The 21,860-nt window shown below is 34.3% G+C and overlaps 1 pseudogene; it reads left to right on the forward strand.

Moving 5' to 3' along the window:
- Positions 1–7,462: 7,462 nt before the first annotated feature.
- Positions 7,463–7,867, forward strand: LOC149206660 (dehydration-responsive element-binding protein 3 pseudogene; annotated as a pseudogene).
- The last annotated feature ends 13,993 nt before the right edge of the window (positions 7,868–21,860 follow it).

The raw sequence follows: 21,860 nt of genomic DNA on the forward strand, positions 1-21,860 counted from the left end.
ATCCAAGCCACCTGCAAATTATTTGTCCTACCCACTCCAAGATCAAACTTGCTTTTCATGTTCCCTACTTGAAATCAATGGTTCAGAAAAATAGCCAAGTTCGGATGATTCTACCAAGACTAGAAAAATAAGGTCCCATTTGGATATAGTCAAAGACCATACTAGATAAATCAAGCATCACCTCCACCAACATGTTATATATGAAGTGTTCAAATAGTGGAAGTGTATGCAACTAGAAGATGTTATATGGGAACTAGTTGAGATCTTGCAACAGTTTCCTCATCTCTACCCTTAAGGACTTTTTTTTTGAAGATGAAGACATATTAGGGTCCCATTCTAACTCATATCATTACTAGTACCTAGGTTGTTAATGAATGTAATGGTAGAGTAATTTTTAGGCATCAAATGAGTCTCATAAGTAAAATACTAAAATAAGAATTCTAAATTCTAAAAAAAAAGAAGCTATTTTTTAAATCATATTTTCAACTTATCTCCTTGTGGGTTTACTCAAATTTCAAGTGTAGGCACATGTTGGATGTGGACTTTAACTCTACATCTAATGAATACCCACAATACATATTTTTAATGACAAGAAATATATGTATCTATGTATGCATTTCAAGTTTATTTCATTGCAATTCTATTAAATACATGAAAAATTATGTTTCATTCCATTAAAAGTATGTAGTGTGGATATTTATTGGACTTGAAATTTAATTTTTCACTAAACAAGTGCTTATACTTGAAATTTGAGAAAACCTATAAGGTGATAAGTCATATGATTTTAAAAAATAGTTTTTATTCTTTCCCTCCAAAATTATTTACCCTTACTTAACTTTTGATAGTGCACACAATACCATATATTTACATCAAATAAGATTACATATAAATACATTTAGTGTTGTCTCAAGATAGGTAGACTATCTTGGACACACAATCACCCGGTTGAGAGAATATATCAACCACACACCAATCTAGGAACATCTATATATAACAACCCTAAGGAATAGGAACAGACTCCTCTACATAGAAAGTCACAACTGAGACAAGTAGGAATTACATATTCCAACGCACCCCCTTTATGAGTACTTGTCTCAATATCAATTTGCAAAGTCTAGTTGTGGTCAAACATAACAAATGAATATGTTGATGTCCATATAAAGGAACATCCATCCACCAAAATGCATGGGTGCTAACCGATGCAACCGCTAGTCTTGTAGAATTTCCTTTGCATACATGGTTCTGTCAACCATTATAACGGCATACATGTACCTGTACCTGCAAGTCTCCCTCTAATGTCATCATCATGGGTTTTATCGGCTCACCTTCAACCATGCCTTATGCTCAACTGGAGATACACTAAGACCTGTGAGAAAAAAAATTTCTCCTGTGAGTAAGGTATGTCGCTCTTGACCACCTAGACTCCGAAACTGTGAGCATTGAGGCTGCTATGTTGCCAATGGGGCACTGTGGCCATGAAGTCTCTATAGCCACGAGGGCTCTAATGTAGCCAATAAGGCTTTGTAGGTAAACCAGGCTTACATTTCACACTCCAACTCTTGGAGTTACCAGGTACATACATTATAAAGACCACTACAAAACATCCTAGACTTGCTTACAATTAATATGTGTGACTCATAATACATCATGTTAGTGAGTCTATTCCACAAACTCACACTAACTAACACAAGCTTTCACTTATTTTTCCATCATCTTTAATCACCATTGTTGCTCTTTTCCCTCATCTTGGGCATCTTTTTCTTTGTGAATTAAATCTTGGAACTCCATGCTTAACCTGACATTTGTTAGAGTCGTGAATTCTAACAAAATAACTTTACCTAGATTGAGTTAGTTAGGCTCAATAAGGTTCAATAATTTTATCCATGATTCCAAGACATAAAAATAAACTTTCATATTAACAAAACATCAAATTTCTCTATCTCTGCCCAACATGACTTTAGATCACTATTTGAAAAACACTCGCAACCCAGTTAGCTCTCCACTTAGATGAAACTCCACGCTTATTATACCAAAGTCAGCACTCCGTCGTCAATTGATCTAGGTCGCACAAATCCAGCCTTAGGAAAAAAATGCTTGGTTCAAACGTGTAGAAAATAGTGTGTTGCTTGGCACATCATCTGGCTAATTCTCTGATTATCAGCGAAAATCTGAAACACCAACTGATTCAGGGATGCCACTCATGGACCAATGAGGGACATTCTTGTAGAGTTACCAACAGACCATTCTTCATGGCTAGAATTAGCGACAACTTTGGCTTCACCACCTGATTTTGCACGAACCGAATGTGAAATCTCTTGAGAATCCCTGTGACCGCGACCTTCATCTGTAGGTATGCCATGTCCTTAACTAGGCAAGTCCTTAGCCCTACGTTGAATTCCAAAAACTTGTACATGGACTCATTCTTAATCCTCAACTACCTGTCATCGCTCACATCAATCCATCACTCGGGCTTGAATTCCAAACAGTCGGGTCCCCATATGCTCTGCATGAGGAAATAACAAATGTGGATTCTACAAGCAAATTCTTTAAAAAAATATCAGGAATTTTCTAACAACAATCTTAGTGGCCTTTCCTCGGCCTTAATGTGTTTGGTTGTTGTGGTCGCTGCTCCACAGACTACTCTGGAGGCAGAGAAGTTTATATCACAATGTCTTGCCCATCGTTTGGATGGTTATTGGTTGCCCAATCTCCAGATCTAGGTTTTCGGCAGCAAGTTTTCCACTGGAGTCAATCCTTCTCCACACCGGACCACCGATAGGCCTTCAAAAATGCGCTTTCCGCTGTGCTAAGATCCCAAAAATTTGAACACAAAATTTTCCACCGCCAAGAACATTCGTAAAAACAACCTTCAAAACCTCATTTTTCGTAACAACAATTTTGATATTAATTCCAAAGAATTTTTCTATGGTTCACCACATGCAAGCCGATATCAATTAGAAATTTATCTCCTTGCAACAATGAAAGCACCTGCATGTAGAAATCCCTCTATCCAACTGATGAACCCGAGGGTTGTGTGCGGAACTCTCTCTTCCCTGATCTGATTTCTCCTCCGACAGGCTTAAATAAATGGACAAACCAAAACCAAACATTCAACAAACTGTTTATTTCGGCCCAGAAGGGCTCTGATACCAATTTAACTTTTGATAGTGCACACAATATCATATATTCACATCAAATAAGATTACATATAAATACATTTAGTGTTGTCTCAAGATAGGTAGACTATCTTGGACACACAATCACCTAGTTGAGAGAATATCTCAACCACACACCAATCTAGGAACATATAGATATAACAACTCTAAGGAATAGGAATAGACTCCTCTACATAGAATGTCACAACTGAGACAAGTAGGAATTACATATTCCAACACCTTTATCATTGACATCATCATTTTAAATCATACTGGTTCTCTCAAAGTTGATGTTGATAGTAATTTTTTTGTTTTGAGACCCACTTTTACCTCAATATTTCTTTAGTGGTTGGAAATCCTCATTAAATTATTCCATTTAAGTAGTTGGATTCAATACTCAAAAATGTCATGTAGCCTCATTAAAGAAGGCCTACATAGTTATGAATATTATTTTGGGAATTTTTTAACCCATATGTTTTATATGAGTTATTTTAGGGTTTTCCTAATGTTTTCAAAATTTTAATAGTACATTTTAAAAACATTAAATATATGAACAATTTTCTATATAAGTTTTTTATTTTTATTTTTTTTAAATATTAGGGATATATATATATATATATATATATATATATATATAAGTTCATATCTTTTATATAAGTGCATATATTTAGTTATTGTTAAGATTCTAATTTTTAAAAAGTTAAAGAATACTCATGTCTATGGAGGATGGTGATGTGACTCAATGTCATAGACTCTATTTGCTATAAATATTTTTTCATGGATCTTTTAATAAATATAATGAAGAAAGGAATATTTCCATTTTCTTAAATTTTAAGAATGAATTTTATGTTCCTCGATCGGGGTGAGTGTGGTGGGATGGACTCCTCGGGATCCATGTCATGAAAAGAAGTCCAAGAAGAAAGGCTAGTGAGGGAATTAACTCTGGCCTTCACACACTCACCAACCTTTGCAAGGGGGCTAGACACATGCAAGGCATTTATGATGATTTGAGAGATTGGTATGGTATCTACTGCCTCGAGTTCTCTATTGTGCATTTGTCTGGAGCTAGAGGCATTGCTAGTCTTTTTCTTATAGGTCAAGAGGAAGTCCTTGGTGCAGTTTCGAGGGTCCTTCCTACCACAGGTCGATTATGATCAACAACTCCTCTCGTCTGCACAGAGGCTAGCATTTGTAGGTATGTCACTTATATGATTCTTTCCCTTCCAACCCCTTTGCTTAATTTATTTATGCTAATTTGCAAGGAAGGGGTCTCTCAAATAATATCTTGGGTTAGAATGTCTGCATTCCAGAATTTGAGGAAGGAAATTGTTGGTTTTTTCGTTGGGAAACCTCAATTTGGTCAAATTGTCTCTATTAATTATGGTATCCTTCTCTCACGGATGGGTATGCACAGAGGGTCTGTGCTCTGGCATTTTTTTTGTATTCTACTCATGGGGTCGTGGGTTTCATTTCATGGCTTCTTGTTCCATCTACGGTAAGGATGAAAGAAGATTATCTGAATGATTATATGTCTGAATGGATTCTAGGTTTGGTTTTTCGGAGGCTTAGGGAGCCATGGATTGATGATGTTGGTCTTTATCAATATAACTATATCATATATGGTGGAAATTTTTTGTTTTATTTGTTTGATACTCACAGTTCCATGGATTTCCTCGATGTTATACCATGAGGTGTTATTCCCAGGTACATACTCTAGGTTCGTCACCTTGGCATCTGCATTGTACCAGGCTTTGAGGGTTTTCATGTTTGTTCTCTGTTTCATTATCGCGGATAATGAAGTAATAGAACGGCATGGACTTCCTCTCAAAGAGGCTCCAGGACGGGGGAAAATTGGGGCCAGAATCGACGAGCGGGGCTTCAGTGCGGTTGCAATTAGCCCCAACCATGCCCATCTCAAGGCTACGGGCATAGAATGATCTCTGGGCTCATTCATGACGCAGCCCAGGCCTATTAGACAAGAACTCTTCCCCATATCTGCCAACTTATTTATAGGTGGGAAGTTAACCAGAACTGATAAGCAGCTCAAGAAAATTTGGAGGTTGAGGAATGATTTGATTTAGTTCCAGACCCTGGTCATACCATAGGTCGCTCTTCCTAGTATAAACAAACCATCTACCTGTATTGGCTCATGAGAAACATTATAGCAAGGGCTTTGTCCACTCCTACAGCTGCCCTGACCAAGGTGGACCCTGTTCTTCCGTAAATTCATAAAGAATTCCAACGTATTGAACTTCAGATTCAACAACAGAATGCTTGCCTTAGCCATATAGAAAAGCATATTTCATGTCTCCATCAAATGTAATTACCTAGCTCGAGCGCGAAAGATCCCGTTCCTATAGACTCTTCTGATAATTAGTAGTATGTCTAGTTTAGTTTGTTTAGTATGTCTAGTTAAGTATGTTTTTCTATTTTTGTTGAGTACAATTGTAGGATATGCAGATTTTGATTCTACATTGTAGATATTTAGATAGTAGACAGGATCGGGATACCCAAACATATATAGCTCTAAAAGACAGTCTTAAACTATTTCGCTTTTGGTTGGCTTATAATGTGGTACAGTGGTCAATAGATCTAGTTTCCCATTGGGAAGATTGAGGCCACCTTACCATATGATCATGGAGGTAATCTGCCCCTTTTTTAATGAATGAATGAAAAAATGTCCTCACAAGCTTACAAAAAAAAAGAATGAATTTTATGTAGTTACTTATTTTTAAGATAATACGTTGTGAAATAAATTTCAAATTAGAATTTTAGTTGTCCAGAGGATAAAGTAATTTTTTCTTTCCAAAAGTAATTATTTTAATACCAAATACATTTTTGTAATAATAAAAAAATGAAAATCTTAGATATTATAAGAAAATATTTAATCACATCAATGAGTCAAGCCTAAACTCTGCAATCTTAGATATATTGAGTGATTTAATAATTAAATATAATTTAATTTTTGAATGTATTTAAAAACAAAAACAAAAATGAATATGTAAAAAGATTGAAGGTAAAATTTTATTATTAATTTAATAAAATTATAATTGATAACAATTTCTTTTCTTCTTTTTCTTTTTTTACACATAAAATCTATCATAACTTAATTATCAAATGAGTAGTGAGATAAGGGGTGGGATTTCACTCCTACTAGATATCTAAGATTTATATTGTTAACATATTTCTTAATGTAAAACAAAGATGAACTCTTAACTAAACAAAATTTAAACATAATAATAATTTATATTATTTTTTAATTAATTTACTCCATTAATTTATTTATTTTTGAAAACTAAATTTATTATTAATCTTAAATAATTTTCTGCTAACTTTTATATTCTTATTCAAACTCCCATCATTAATTCACTAACTAAAACATAAAAGATCACAATATTAATCAATAGAGAAATTAATTAGATGCTAAAAGAGAAAGCAAGAATTCAACTTAGGGCAGAGAAAAGAAACTAAAAATATATTAAAAAAATCAAATCATAAAATTAATGAGATGGTAAAAGAGAAAGCAAGAATTCAACTTCGGGCAAAGAAAAGAAACTAACGAATATAAACAAATCAAAGAATTCAACTTAGGGCAAAGAAAAAAAACTTCAGTATAAAAAAAAAAAAAAATTCAAAGCATGACAGGGAAAAGTAAAAGTATTCATAATCCCATTGATTACCTTGAAAACATCTCGAATTATATGGGTGCTCCGAAAAGAAAGCAAAAAGCACTTGTGACTGTTTTATTTCATAGATTAGGAATGGCGACTGCAGCTGTAGAACCGAGGATGGGGTCCACCCTGTTTTAGAGCGTGATGTTATTTAGGACGAGCTTAATGTTTCAACGTACTTGTTCTTTCACGACAGCGAAAGGACGCTATGAGTTTCTTTACAGAATTGTGCTTCATTCACCATAAGATGATGTTTTTGGAGAAATTAGAAACAGATATAGTAATATGTTAGCATTTGTTCTTGGGCACTGTTTTTTTTTCAATTAAAAATTTGTTAAAATTTGAGTGAGTTTATTATTAATATTAAAAAAAAAAAAAACTAAAAACAAAAAACTTGATGGTTCCATAAATTAGATATTAAAATTAATCTCTAAAACAAAACAACGAAACTGGTGGTTGAAATGTGGGATTTTGACCCAAAAAACCCACCAGAAAAATTTCCAAAAAATCTCTTTAAAAACAACTCCTAAAATTAATCTCGGTCGCCCCTACGTTCAATTCGATTATTTAACACCCAATTCCTCCACTGACACCATTGTGCAGTGTCCTACCTGCTTAATTTTCTATGCAAAACTCATGGATAATGGAACCTCTTTTGTTCCCGAGACTATGCTCACTTCCTCAAAATACGCAGAAGCAACAACCAAATCTGCGGCCACAGGTAAGGGCGGCGGGATCAAGAGCATTCCAACGCAAAAGGAGGCTGCCCCTTCGCAGCCCGAAGAGAGAACTCTGAATCTGCAAAACCCAGGGTACAGAGGCGTGCCTCGTCGTAACTGCGGGAAATGGGCGTCTGAAATTCGCGAACCCAAAAAGAAAATCCGAATCTATCTCGACTCCTTCGTCACGCCAGAAATGGCTGCTCGAGCGCACGACGTCGCTTCATTCCATTTGAATGGCAACAACTGCGCGTTGCTCAATTTCCCAGAGCTGATTGATCACCTTCCATGCCCCATTTCTTTGTCTCCGTGCGACATTTAGGCTACTGCTGCAGAAGCAGCTGTTGCGTTCCATTCCGAAAGTGGAGGAAACTCTGGAAGATCGAATGACGAGAATAAAGGAGGAAGGAGAAGCTCGAAAAAGGATGGAGAATGCAATGAGACTGCAGCCACCTCTTCGTCAGATGGCTTGTCGGCAATAATTAGTTTAGAATTCGAGACAGCAATTGCCTAGCTATCGGGGCAAACATATTTTTTTTATAATTCCTCATCAGTTTTTAGACCAACCCAAGGCATTGGTGACTGGGAGGCCATGGACGACTTGTTCGAATCCATCCGTTTATATAAAGATTTGGCTGAAGCTCTTATGCTTCTGCCCTCTCCCCCGTACTGTACTAAAACTGAGGAAGTAGAACCAGAGGCACAGAAATTTGGGCATTTTTACGTCGATTGCGAGGTTAATTATTTAACTGTGCCTATGTCTGTATGATTCTCAAATATTCGGGAATCAACTATCGACATAAGATCAGAACAGAAACAGAAATTTGAGTAAAGATTTCTTTGGAGACGTATCTTCCTATACCATAAAATTTATGGAAATTTATATTTAACCTCTTACCATTTCCAGTATTTTATTTTTTTGCAGGTCAGCTTATGGTCTTGAAGTATGGAAATGTGTTCATGGGTGACCTGACACAATCTCATTCGCATGACTTTCCTAATTTTTTCAGTCTAGTTATTATTACTTTCTGTTTAGTTGTTATTATTATAATTTCTGCAGTATTTAATTTTTTTTTATAGAGTATTAATTTGTTTTTGACCAAATAATTATGACATTTATTTATAGATATTAGGAATTCAATTTTAGTTATTTATTATTATTATTTAAATTTATTTATTTGTCTAGTGATTTGTTGAGGTTTTATTATGGATTGTTTATTAATTTCTTTTTCTATTAATTACTAATTTTTTGTTTTTGTTTTTGTTTTTTTTTTTTTTTTTTTTTTTATTATGATTTCTATTTTCATTTTTCATTTTCATGAATTATAATTTTTTACTAATATTTTCAATTTAAGGTGACTTATTATTGTATTAAAAACATATTTTAATAAATTTAATTATAGAGTACTATATATTAATAAAAATAAAACACACACATATAGATATATGTAATTTTATATAAACAATATTAGTTAATCATATTTCTTAATTTTTTGTGACATTCAACAACACAATATTTTAATGTTGTTTTATTTTTGTGATGAAATTTTTGTCTTTGTTATTTTTTGTTTCATTAAGCTATATTGTAAGGTAAGCTGTAGGTACTAACTACTATGTAGCCCTAGTTTTCATTAAAATGATTTTTTGTATTTAGTGACTTATGCTTTTACTATGTGAAGCGCTTTGGATTAAAACAAGAGCCACTGAATGACAATGCCACTGCTCTTGTTTTTTTTGGCTCATTACAATCACATGATTTTTGTTTACTAAAATATATAAAACCTAAATGTTTTTTAACTTATACTTTGAGATTCTAATCCTCTCAAATTACTCAAAACCACTTAAATGTAATTTTATTATTTTATTTTAATAAAATTATAAACATTTTTAACATTGAAAATATAATATTATATAAATAAATCAAATATAAGATATTGTATTATTTACAAAAGAGATATATATGTTATTCACTGGATATAACTTACCATAGACAATTACATCACAATTTAAAATATATATTTATGTGTAATCCTTCCAATGTGCTTCAAAAGCACCTTAATGTAATTTTTGATATTTTATTTTTATGTATATAAAAAGTATAAGATACTATATTATTTAAAAAAACTTGGAATAATGTTTACATTAAAATGTAGGTGACTTTTATTTGTTAGTAGTTAGAATTTTATTTGTTAGTGGTTAGAGTCTTTTCAGAAATTTTCTCAACAATATTTTCTTGTTTTAGAAAGTGTTGGATCTCATGACCATTATTTATGTGACTTGCAATTTGGCCTTTTGTGAGAAATACAAGTTGATTTGTGAATAAATTGATTTATGAGTAATTTGAGCACTATCTCTACTTTTTTTTATTGATATCAAAACCTCTATGGGATTGAATCCCTCAACGGAGGGCCAGAGAGATGGAAAATATTCGAGATTTTGTTTTATGTACATAGCTCAGTGTAGGTGTGTTGTTGTGTGAGAGTATTTATTTTTTGATTGTTGGAGTGTTGAATTTGATAATTCTTTTTGTGTTTGTGGGGTGTGATAGAACAGAAACAGAAATTTGAGTAAAGATTTCTTTGGCCTATTTTTTATAGACGTATCTTCCTATACCATAAAATTTATGGAAATTTATATTTAACCTCTTACCAGTTCCAGTATTTTATTTTTTTGCAGGTCAACTTATGGTCTTGAAGTATGGAAATGTGTTCATGGGTGACCTGACACAATCTCATTCGCATGACGTTCCTAGTTTTTTCAGTTTAGTTATTATTACTTTCTATTTAGTTGTTATTATTATAATTTCTGTAGTATTTAATTTTTTTTTATAGAGTATTAATTTGTTTTACCAAATAATTATGACATTTATTTATAGATATTAGGAATTCAATTTTAGTTATTTATTATTATTATTTAAATTTATTTATTTGTCCGGTGATTTGTTGAGGTTTTATTATAGGTTGTTTATTAATTTTTATTTCTATTAATTACTAATTTTTTGTTTTTAGTTTTTTTTTCTTTTTATTTAACTCTTTTTTTTTATATTATTATTTCTATTTTCATTTTTCATTTTCATGAATTATAATTTTTTACTAATATATTCAATTTAAGGTGACTTATTATTGTATTAAAAACATATTTTAATAAATTAAATTATAGAGTATTATATATTAATAAAAATAAAACACACACATATAGATATATGTATTTTAATATAAACAATATTAGTTAATCATATTTCTTAATTTTTTGTGACATTCAACAACACAATATGTTGTTTTATTTTTGTGACGGAATTTTTGTCTTTGTTATTTTTTGTTTCATTAAACTATATTGTAAGGTAAGCTGTAGGTACTAGCTACTATGTAGCCCTAGTTTTCATTAAAATGATTTTTTGTATTTAGTGACTTATGCTTTTACTATGTGAAGGGCTTTCGATTAAAACAAGAGCCACTGAATGACAATGCCACTGCTCTTGGTTTTTTTGGCTCATTACAATCACATGATTTTTGTTCACTAAAAAATATGAAACCTAAATGTTTTTTAACTTATACTTTGAGATTCTAATCCTCTCAAATTGCTCAAAACCACTTAAATGTAATTTTATTATTTTATTTTAATAAAATTATAAACATTTTTAACATTGAAAATATAATATTATATAAATAAATCAAATATAAGATATTGTATTATTTACAAAAGAGATATATATGTTATTCAGTGGATATAACTTACCATAGACAATTACATCACAATTTAAAATATATATTTATGTGTAATCCTTCCAATGTGCTTCAAAAGCACCTTAATGTAATTTTGATATTTTATTTTTATGTATATAAAAAGTATAAGATACTATATTATTTAAAAAAACTTGGAATAATGTTTACATTAAAATGTAGGTGACTTTTATTTGTTAGCAGTTAGAATTTTATTTGTTAGTGGTTAGAGTCTTTTCAGAGATTTTCTCAACAATATTTTCTTGTTTTAGAAAGTGTTGGATCTCATGACTATTATTTATGTGACTTGCAAGAGAAATACAAGTTGATTTGTGAATAAATTGATTTATGAGTAATTTGAGCACTATCTCTACTTTTTTTTTATTGATATCAAAACCTCTATGGGCTTGAATCCCTCGACGGAGGGCCAGAGAGATGGAAAATATTTGAGATTTTGTTTTATGTACATAGATCAGTGTAGGTGTGTTGTTGTGTGAGAGTATTTATTTTTTGATTGTTGGAGTGGTGAATTTGATAATTCTTTTTGTGTTTGTGGGGTGTGATTGTGTCCAAAAATTAGCATCCATTTCAAGATGACAGACGTGGAGGATTTCATGGTGTGGGCAATGCATGAGAAAGTGACGCATCTCTGCTCCTCGGAAGCCCACAAATCCAGAGATGAAGCAGAGAAATATGTGAGCACAGAAGTTATCATGGATCCGTGGTACAAAGAAATATGTGTTGACGAGATGGCTGTGGGTGCGATCTCTCTCAACCTGTGCCAAGGCCACGCCAGATGCAAAGCAGAAATTAGGTTTGTGATGACTGCCCACTATTGGTGTAAGGGCATAGTCACTTAACTCGTTAAGTTGGAAGTGCCCGCGGTGTTCCAGGATCTATCTAGAGAGGATGAAGCGCTCGAACCCCAAAATGTGGCATTGCAGAGAATTTTAGAGAAAGCGTGATTCGTTAAGGAAGGGTTGTTGTCCAGTTCTGTGTCATCCCGTAGTTAACACAAGGTACCAGAACCATGCCATGGAAAGCATTGATATTAGTTTAGTGTTAGAAATAGTAATTACTTTTGCATGTGGAGTTGGCTAAACATAGAGAGATGTGGAGTTGGCTAAACATAGAGAGTCAGTTAGCTGAGTGATTGAGGGTTGATGCTTGAGTCAAGTGAAGTTAAGTGATAGACTATTTTTAGTGTGTCTTTGCATGTAGTTGCATGTCAAGATATTTTTTGCAAGTAGCTAGTTGGAAAATGATAAATACCTTTCACTGGGTTCATTATAAAAATCATGTTTTGTGTGATCAATAGAAAAACAACAGCTCATATTTTGTGTATGGAATTATTGTTTTGTTTCCTCTACTTCCAACATTTAAGAGTTTTTGACGATAAGTCCAAGAATTCATGTGATGTATTAATACACAATAATAATGGCCTCACCGAAAGCTCATCTCCATTCACTGATCCTCATCCTGAGGAAGATACAGATATTAAGATGAAAAGTTTGACTCAATCCTCAAAGAAATATAGCGGCAATGAAACCCAAGAAAGTGAACTTGAACCTAGAACAAACGTTGCTTCAGTGTTTACTAGTTCTGACATTATCCGTGGAGATGAAAGTAAACTTCAGGTTTTGTGTTTAGGAGAGGTAGAAGATAAGCATAAAGGGATTCAAAGTGTCGGGGCATTCACTGATTTATGTGGCCATTTTCTTGTAGAGATCTCAGATATTACCGTGGGAAACTAATCTCACGCTTTGAGGAATCCGTCCGACCTTCCAGCAACCAATTAAACGAGCAACTACCACATCTGATCTAGATAAGATCTCTAGGCAGGTTCATGCCCATAAGATTAAGGGATTCTAGCTCGACATTCTTGGTTCTCTTTTGTAATTGGTGGGCTTCGTTGTTATTTTGTATGGTAGAATTTTACAATCCACAACCGCTTAATAAATAGATTAGCATAATTGAAATTAGTGGTTGCCAATGCTTTTTGGTGCACAATATCGCTAATTTGATTGTGTGAATATGTTATTTGTTGATGGATTTTATTGTGCTTCGGGCTTCAAGAGCATCAGTTAGGGTTTGTTATGAGATCCGTGTGTGTAGAAAGGTTTGTTGCATAATTGACTGTTGGATACAATCTCATATCGAGATTGTTCTTAGAGAGATCGAGAAGCGTAATTATACAAAGTTCATCAAAGATGGTCAGAGGCGATTATGTCTTAAATGAGTTGAATGCGAAGCTCGAAAATTGTGGTGGTGAAAAGAGCATTGTATGGGAGGCTTCAGAGTGGAGATAAGTGTCGAGTAAGACTAGTGAGACATATGTGACATGTTAATTGTAATTTGTCATTTTTTGTATTAATCTTTGTAATGATGTAAATGTAAGAATTTAAGGGGGCACTTGGAATAATGTTTACATTATAATGTAAGAAGATTTTGTTTGTTAGTGGTGAGAGTCCGTTGAGAGATTTTCTCACAATATTCTCCTCTCTTAAAACTCTTGGATCTCATGATCACTATTTATGTGGCTTGTAATTTGGCCTTGTTATGAGAAATACCAATTAATTTGTGAGTAATTTGAGCTCTATTTCTGCTCCATTTTTCTTGTAAAAAAATGTATGTTTTATTCATTGCATTGCATATAAGATACAATATATAACTACATTAAGAGCATATACCTATCTAACTCTAATCCTCTCAAAATACTCAAAAACACATTAATGTAAATTTATTATTTTATTTTAATAAATTATAAACCTTCTTTTGCAAGAAAAATACAACAATAAGATAATATATTATTTAGAAAAGAGATATATACTTTATTCATTACATATAAAATACAATATACAAATACATCACAATTTAGAACATATCTTAAATTACTTGTCTAAAATTATATATTTTATTATTATTATTTTTAAATTTATTTATTATATATAGAAATATATTTATATAATTAATTTCTATAAACAAAATGATCAAAATCTCTCATACAATATAGATGAAAATAAGATGGGTTAAATTTATTATATTGAAAAAAAGTGTGAGCTTACTTCAATACCGGGAATAGCTTTGGATCTAGTTACAGGCTGGCATCGAATTCATTCCAGCATGAATTATAGTAGAAAGACTCATCGCTAAGTGCGATGGAGGTAGGCTGGTAATCTCTTGAAGATGCGGACCTTCATGTTTCGCGATTGACACGGCTCAAATTTGTAGACAACTAAGTTATTTCTATCAAAACTCCATGTGAAGTGAAGTTGATATGTGAAGCGACCAACGAAAGCGTTCAACAAATGGCGTTGCGCAGTAACTAATAGCACAGCCCCAGATTGGTCAGCCCATAATAATCTAGGCAATTGGGAGGTACGCTCTAAATGTTTTAGTAAATTAATATTTAATAATTCACAAGTGTCATGATATTTATGTACTAACTCTGAGCTAGTAGTGTACTCGAGCCTAGGCGATGATGTCAACCTTGGTCTCCGTAGCCCTGGTGGGGGGGATGAGCCAACTAGCAGCTTAAAGATCAGTAAAATCTAAGGTAAACCTTACAAATGCAAAAAAAAGTTGAAGTACAGTAGGAAACTAATACCGTAGTGCGAAAACTATATGCCACTTCACCTTCTATCGCAGTGACCTAACAAAAATAACTTTCTTGCTTCAAAATTTAAATTGGATGATCGATGGCAAAGTTTCGTAATATTTTAAAATTACAGTAATGTATTTACGCACTTCCTAATTTAAAAAAATCACTACACAAACAAACTTGAGTTGGGAGAAAGAATTAATAAAAACTTCAAAACCAAAATTTTGAAATCACATTGTAGCAAAATGGTAACTTCCAAGGTCAAGGTCAAGTTCAAGTTCTCTCTTGTGTAGAATCCTTTCTCATTTAGGTTGTTTTAGATTGTATTTTACAGCACGCACACCAAACAATTTCACACAACATATCAAGAATATTTTTGGAACTTAATTTTGAATACATGTAGAGTGGAAAACGTGATGCCAAATAAACTTGAAAATATTACGAGTTTTTTAAAATAAAATAAAGTAATTTTTCAAAGTGATGTATTTTAGAATAAAATGATTGTTTAACGAAAACATCTCTATATTGAGTGATCAATGAAAAGGTAAATTTGGCATCGTGACAAGTTGATGACACCATGTTAATGATATATCCCGTTGTCCAAGGAACTATAACCTCTTGAACAATTATGATATTTAATGGCCATAACATGGACAAATTAATATTTCAAGATTTAAAGTTTTTTTTTTCAAACGCCTTTATTTTTATTGAGGATTATAGTGTTAGTATAGTAGGTTACAAGAATTGTACTTTATTTTCCAAATATTTTGGTGTTCCCCTCTAGGTTAACTCTTAAGACTAGGTTTTGGGTTAACATCCTCTAAGAAAATAACCAATAGGTTAGATAGTTGGACATTTCATTTTCATAATATCACAAAGAGGTTGGTGCTTTTGAAATCAATCATTCAAGCTCTTCCCATTTACGTCTTTTCTATTATGGCTACTCTTAAAAGTATTCATCGTTAGTCTTTAGTATTATTTTCTTTGGGGAGGAGAAAAAAGAGAAAGGAAGTGTGCCCTCATTGCATGGGAAAAGGAAGTGTGCCCTCATTGCATGGGAAAAGATTTAATTCCTTAACGCATAAGGTGGACTTGGCCTCCAAGATCTAGATATTTTCAATACAATCATGGGGGCTAAAATATGGCAACAATGGATATAAGGGGTCATGAACATTGACACCAAATATGGAGGAATAAGTATATTAGAAACATTCTAATGAAAATGCAAGTTAAAATGCCACAATTCCAACCTGGATTATTGATTTGGAACTTACCCTACAGTAGGAAGCACCTTGTTTGGGGAAATTACTTTTCAGAGGTTAAAAAATGTTCAAGCTACATTATTATGGGATGATTCATGGCAACAATTCCCTAAATTGAAAAATCAAAATAACCTTCAGAATATTTGCACCCTAATGAAATCAAGACAACGTCTCCTTATGGAAAGTTATTGACATGGAGGATCTTAGTGGGACTGATGGAGAAAATGGAGACTGTGAGGGTTATGACAGTAGATTCTAAACTACATATATTAGGCTATGTTTTATTATATTCTTTAGCAGAGCAATATCTCTATCTTGGAAAATACAAACAAATTTAGATTTGGCTATCACCCAAAGGATACCTTTTCCCTCAAAGAATCCTATAACATTGAGGTGAATCATATGTAGCTCCCTAGGTAGGAAATATGGGCTAAAGTCTACAAATAGAACCTTTGGCCAAAGGTTTCTCATTTTCTTTAGATTCTGGCCCATAAAAAAATGCTAACATGGGATAAAATGGTCTCTAGAGGATTTGATGGAAACTTTATCTATTCTCTCTAATGTTGCAACTTGGAGGACTTGGAGTACTTATTCAATCAATTCCCATTCTCAAAAGCACTATGGAATCAATAAACAACTCTATTCTAGAAATTAAATAAAGATAGATATAACACCCTAAGTACAACCACCCATTTTGTGATCAACTCCCTTTGCTAACCCCATTCTCAAAGGAACATGGCCTTTACTCCCTAGCTTCCGTCTCTAGCTTTTATGGAATGAATATAATCATTAAACCTTTAGAGACTCTTACTCTTCTTTGAAGGCCCTTTAGAACCATTTCTCACAGAATCTCCATGAGGCTAATCGTGTGCATCCATGGTGTTCCTCTAAGTGGGAATCTCTAGAGGTGGAAACATAACTCTTGAAAAGTTTGTAATTCCATCAACAAGCCATCTTGTTTCCTCATTCTATTTATAGTGCTCCCTCTTCTTCCCTAGTTCATTAGACTTTCCCTCCAGCTAGCTTTGTTAAAAAAAAAATTGATAGGGCTCCGAAAGAGAACACGAGTCCTATTATGTTTGGGGGGGTCTTTCAAAAGAATTTTTGAACAATCTTCCACATATTTGTGAACTTTATGGGGGTTACTAACAACAATTTTGTAAAGCTATATGCTCTAGAATTATCTATTGCAATCCATAAAACGGAAATTTCCTAAGCAATGTATTGAAGAAGACTCTCAATTATTCATCTCCCTCATCGAAAACTTCTGTCACGAATCTGCTTCGAATAAGATTTCCCATAATTGACACTTAAAAAGTTACTTATCTTAGAACAAAGTCATGCTCTTGAATATTCTAGTGATTTTCCCCTTCCATCTGAGACATCAAGGAAATCAACTAGTAGATATATTGGAAAATGAATGATGCTCAATTTCTCCCACTGTCATTTATAATTGACAAGAGACCCATCTGGATTCTTAAAAGGATTTATGCACGAATCTTTATTAATGCAAAAACCTCCTCAATGGAAAATTTTAGGGGTTAATATTCGCAAGTGGGCTAATTTTCCATGGTTTTTCCAAAAGAAATATTCACCAATTTCATTTTTTTTTTCTAAAAATGATTCACCCAAATTTTATAGTATAAAATTATTTTACCTTAAAATTTTCCAAAATTGTATAAAGATTATATATAAAACTATTATAAATTTGCATGTTTTTAAAAAGATGTCAAGAAACAATTTATAATTTGGAATTTGGGGACTAGTAAGATTCGCCAAGGTTGGCAATGGATGGCTTTGAGCTCCAATGATTCATGGGCACCTAGGGTTTCTGGAAAACTCTGTTGCCTCTGAATTCTTCTGTACATCACCACACTGTAACAAATTAGACTCTCTGGCGATAGTGAACATTGTCAACAATGAACATTGGAATGGATCCCCTTCTTGGGGGGGACTCTGCACCTCCCCCTGTTGGAAGAAATGAGATTTGCACTCCAAATGAAGATGAAAGGGCTCTAGAAAAGATGTAGACTGACATTATTGAAGCACATAATGACCCAGCAGCAGAAAAGGAAAACAAAGCTTCACCGGATACGGAGGCAAGGCCTCAGAAACAGCAGCAAGGGGATCCCACTTTGAATAGCGAAACCCCCAAAGCGACTTCTGCTACATGCAAACCTATTGTAGCAGAACGACCTAAGATAGAACTGTCGGGACGTCAAATCAATACAAAGATCCAATTTATGAAGGACCACACTCTTATAAGGAAATTCATTGGCTTCTGATTGATGGAGAAAGCCCTGCAAGGATGGATCGCATCCAAACGGAAACCTAAAGGGCATGTCACCCTGCAGCTTGGTTCCAAGGGTTTCTTTATAGCTATCTTCAACTGCTTAGAAGATCGTAATAGAATACTAGACAAGGGCCCCTATTTCTTCAACTTAGCGGGCTTGTATCTAAGAGACTGGATCGAAAGATTCAATCCAGACAAAGAGGATTTCAGCTGGGCGTCGGTCTGGATTTGTCTGTACTCCTTACCTTTGGAGTACTGGGATGAAGAATCATTGCAAGACATTGGAAATGGACTGGGAAATTTCATAAAGGTCGCAGAAGAAACGAAACTCAGAAGGTATACCTCCTATGCTCGCATTTGTGTCTACATGCATCTAAACAAAGCACTTCTGGATTCTGTAAGTCTCTAACATGATGATTTTGAATGGATTCAACCCATAGATTATGAACATGTTCCATTCAGATGCAGGAAATGTCATGCTCATGGACATCTTTTTCGAGATTGCCCCCTCAATGCTACCACCAAAGCCAACAACTCCTTAGAAAAATCGGACTCGGAAGGGTTCACCAAAGTAAATTCCCAGAAAAAGCACCACAAAATCCCACCTCAAACCTCAAAAATCCTGTAGTGAACTCATCTAATCCATCAACTAGCAACAACTTTGATATCCTCGCTCATCCAACCTTGGACGATTCTGAATCCCCAATCCATGCTGAAGATATACCCAAGTCTCATTTTCTAATCCACACCTCAGACATCAGGCAAAGCATGAAGTCACCCGTAAACATGGCAAGCCCAATAGACAGTCCCAACAAGGAAACCGAAAGGCTTCCGAATGGAATGGAAATTGAAAACTTAATCCAAGAATCAATCCACACAAATGACTTAGTAGCGGAAAACAGTGAACCCAAACATATGGAAGAGGAACCAGAGAGTATTGACATTGGGGATCTAGATATATTTAGCCTTGAGCAAGCATGTAGGAAGAAAGAATTTGAAAAAATCCTGGAAAGACAGTTAGAGAATTTGGAGGTAATCCTTTCAAGAGCACATCAGCAGCGAACATTAGGGATAAAAATGGGGAGTCGATGGGATGGGAAAAACCTTCTCAAAGATACCAAGAAGCTAGGAAGAAAGACAGATCTGCAAAGAACCATCATCATAGAGGAAATTTTGGTGGAATCAGGAAGATATTCCAAGTTAACAAAATACTACCAGCCGAAACCCAATATTGACTCATGAAGCTCATTTCATGGAATTTAGGAGGGTTAAACAACCCGGTGAAGTACAAAATGATCAAGAACATGATACAGCAGGAGAAACCACAGATTTTCTTCATGCAAGAAAAAAAATGTAGTAGTAGTACACTTGGTACCATCCTCTCAAAAGCCTAGCCAAGGAGCCATTCAGTAGCAGTTGATGCCTCGGGGGCTTCAAGAGGATTGGAAATAACATGGAACACACTTGCTATTTTGCTCACTGACTTCCATTCCAATCATAATCTTATTCAAGCCACTTTTCATATGATAGGGACCAATGCGCATGGCCATCTCCCAAATGTATATTTTCCTCAGGAAACCACAAATAATTTGGCATTACTAAACACATTAGCTGCTCTCAATTCCACCAGAGTCCATCCTCTTTGGATTACAGGTGGTGATTTTAATATGATTACTAATCTTGAGGAGAACAATGGCAGCAGAGTCAAACTAGACATGGAAAGTAATCACTTCAAAGAGTACATACAAAACAATTGGCTCATTGATATGCCCTTTAACAATGGCATGCACACCTGGAACAATAAAAGATCAGGCTCACAACAAATAGCCTCACGATTGGATAGATTTTTGCTATCTGACAATGCCATCCATTTAGGAGGAGACTTCTCTGCCTCAATCCTTCCTCTTTCTAGGTCAGATCACTGGCCTATATCTCTACAATGGCAAAGGCCTAGAAACTCCACAAGAAGACCCTTCCAGTATGAAGCTTTTTGGCATACTCACCCAGAATTTAACAACCTGGTCCACTCAATATGGAAAAGCTTCATCCCTTCTGCAGGATCACAAATGTATCAACTTCAGCAACGGCTCAAAAATCTCAAAATGCATATCAAGAAATGGAACCAAATGAAATTTGGGAATATATTTCAAGCCCAAAAAGATTTGGCCCATGAAATGATGGAACTTCAACAAAAAATAATCAATGAAGGAAGGACAGGAACACTGGCAGAAAAGGAACAAAGCCTTCAAAATCAACTAGATGAAAGAACAAAGCAAGAGGAGATTCTTTTGAGGCAGAAATCCAATCTAAGATGGCTAAAAGAGGGAGAACGGAATATGAAATTCTTTCACCGCACCACCATACAAAGAAGAATGCATAATAACATCACTCAAATATAGAATCCGTAGGGAGAAAAATTGGAAGCACATGAGGATATTGAAGGAGAGCTCATCCAACATCTCAAACAAGTTCATCAGTAATTGCATATCAATAGACAGCCAGCTATAGAGAGGATTCTCCAACACATTCCAAGAATTATAACATAATCAACTACTCCTTCGTCTGGTAACTCTACAGGAAGTTGAATCAGCAATGAAACAACTCAAAGAGGGGAGAGCTCCAAGCCCAGATGGTTTCACCTCCAAATTCTTTCATAAATTTTGGGAACTCATTCAACTGGACATATGGAAGGCAGTGGAAGAATCAAGAACTCTACATTGGTTGCTTCCTTCTCTAAATGCCACTTTTATTACTCTCATCCCTAAAGAAGAAAATTCATCAACACCGGACAAGTTCAGGCCAATAGTGCTGTGCAACGTTAACTATAAAATCATCTCCAAAGTCATTGCTTCTCATTTGAAACCACTGCTTCCATTGCTAATTTCACCAGAACAATCGGGTTATGTTGAAGGCAGGCATATCATCAACGACATCATTCTCATCCATGAGATCATTCATTCCTTAAAGCATAACAAAAAAGCAGGTATGCTTCTCAAAATTGATCTCTCTAAAGCGTTTGACAAGTTAAGCTAGGTTTACATTCAAAAAATTCTTATCGCGTTCGGTTTTTCGTCTCCCTGGGTTAGATGGGTTATGAATCTTGTCTCCTCTACCCTCTTCTCCATTTTGGTAAATAGTATCCCCTCTCATCTTTTCCATCCTTCCAGAGGTATTCGCTAAGGAGATCCTCTCTCTCCCTTTCTTTTTGTGCTAATGGCTGAAGGATTAGGACGAGCAATAAAGATTGCCCTTCAAACTCAGCAGCTTAGAGGCATTTCTCTTCATAATTCCCCAGCCATCACGCATCAACAATTTGTGGATGACAACATGTTGTTTGGACACCCTTCTGTGTAGGAAGCTTTAAAGTTTAAAGCCATTCTTGATGATTTTTCGGAAGCCTTAGGAGCCAGCGTCAACACCTCAAAATCCCAAATTTTCTT

The sequence above is a fragment of the Pinus tabuliformis genome, chromosome 1_2 (assembly GCF_031772625.1).
Source record: "Pinus tabuliformis cultivar Carrire ecotype Pingquan chromosome 1_2, CPIR1, whole genome shotgun sequence".
Lineage (NCBI taxonomy): Eukaryota > Viridiplantae > Streptophyta > Pinopsida > Pinales > Pinaceae > Pinus > Pinus tabuliformis.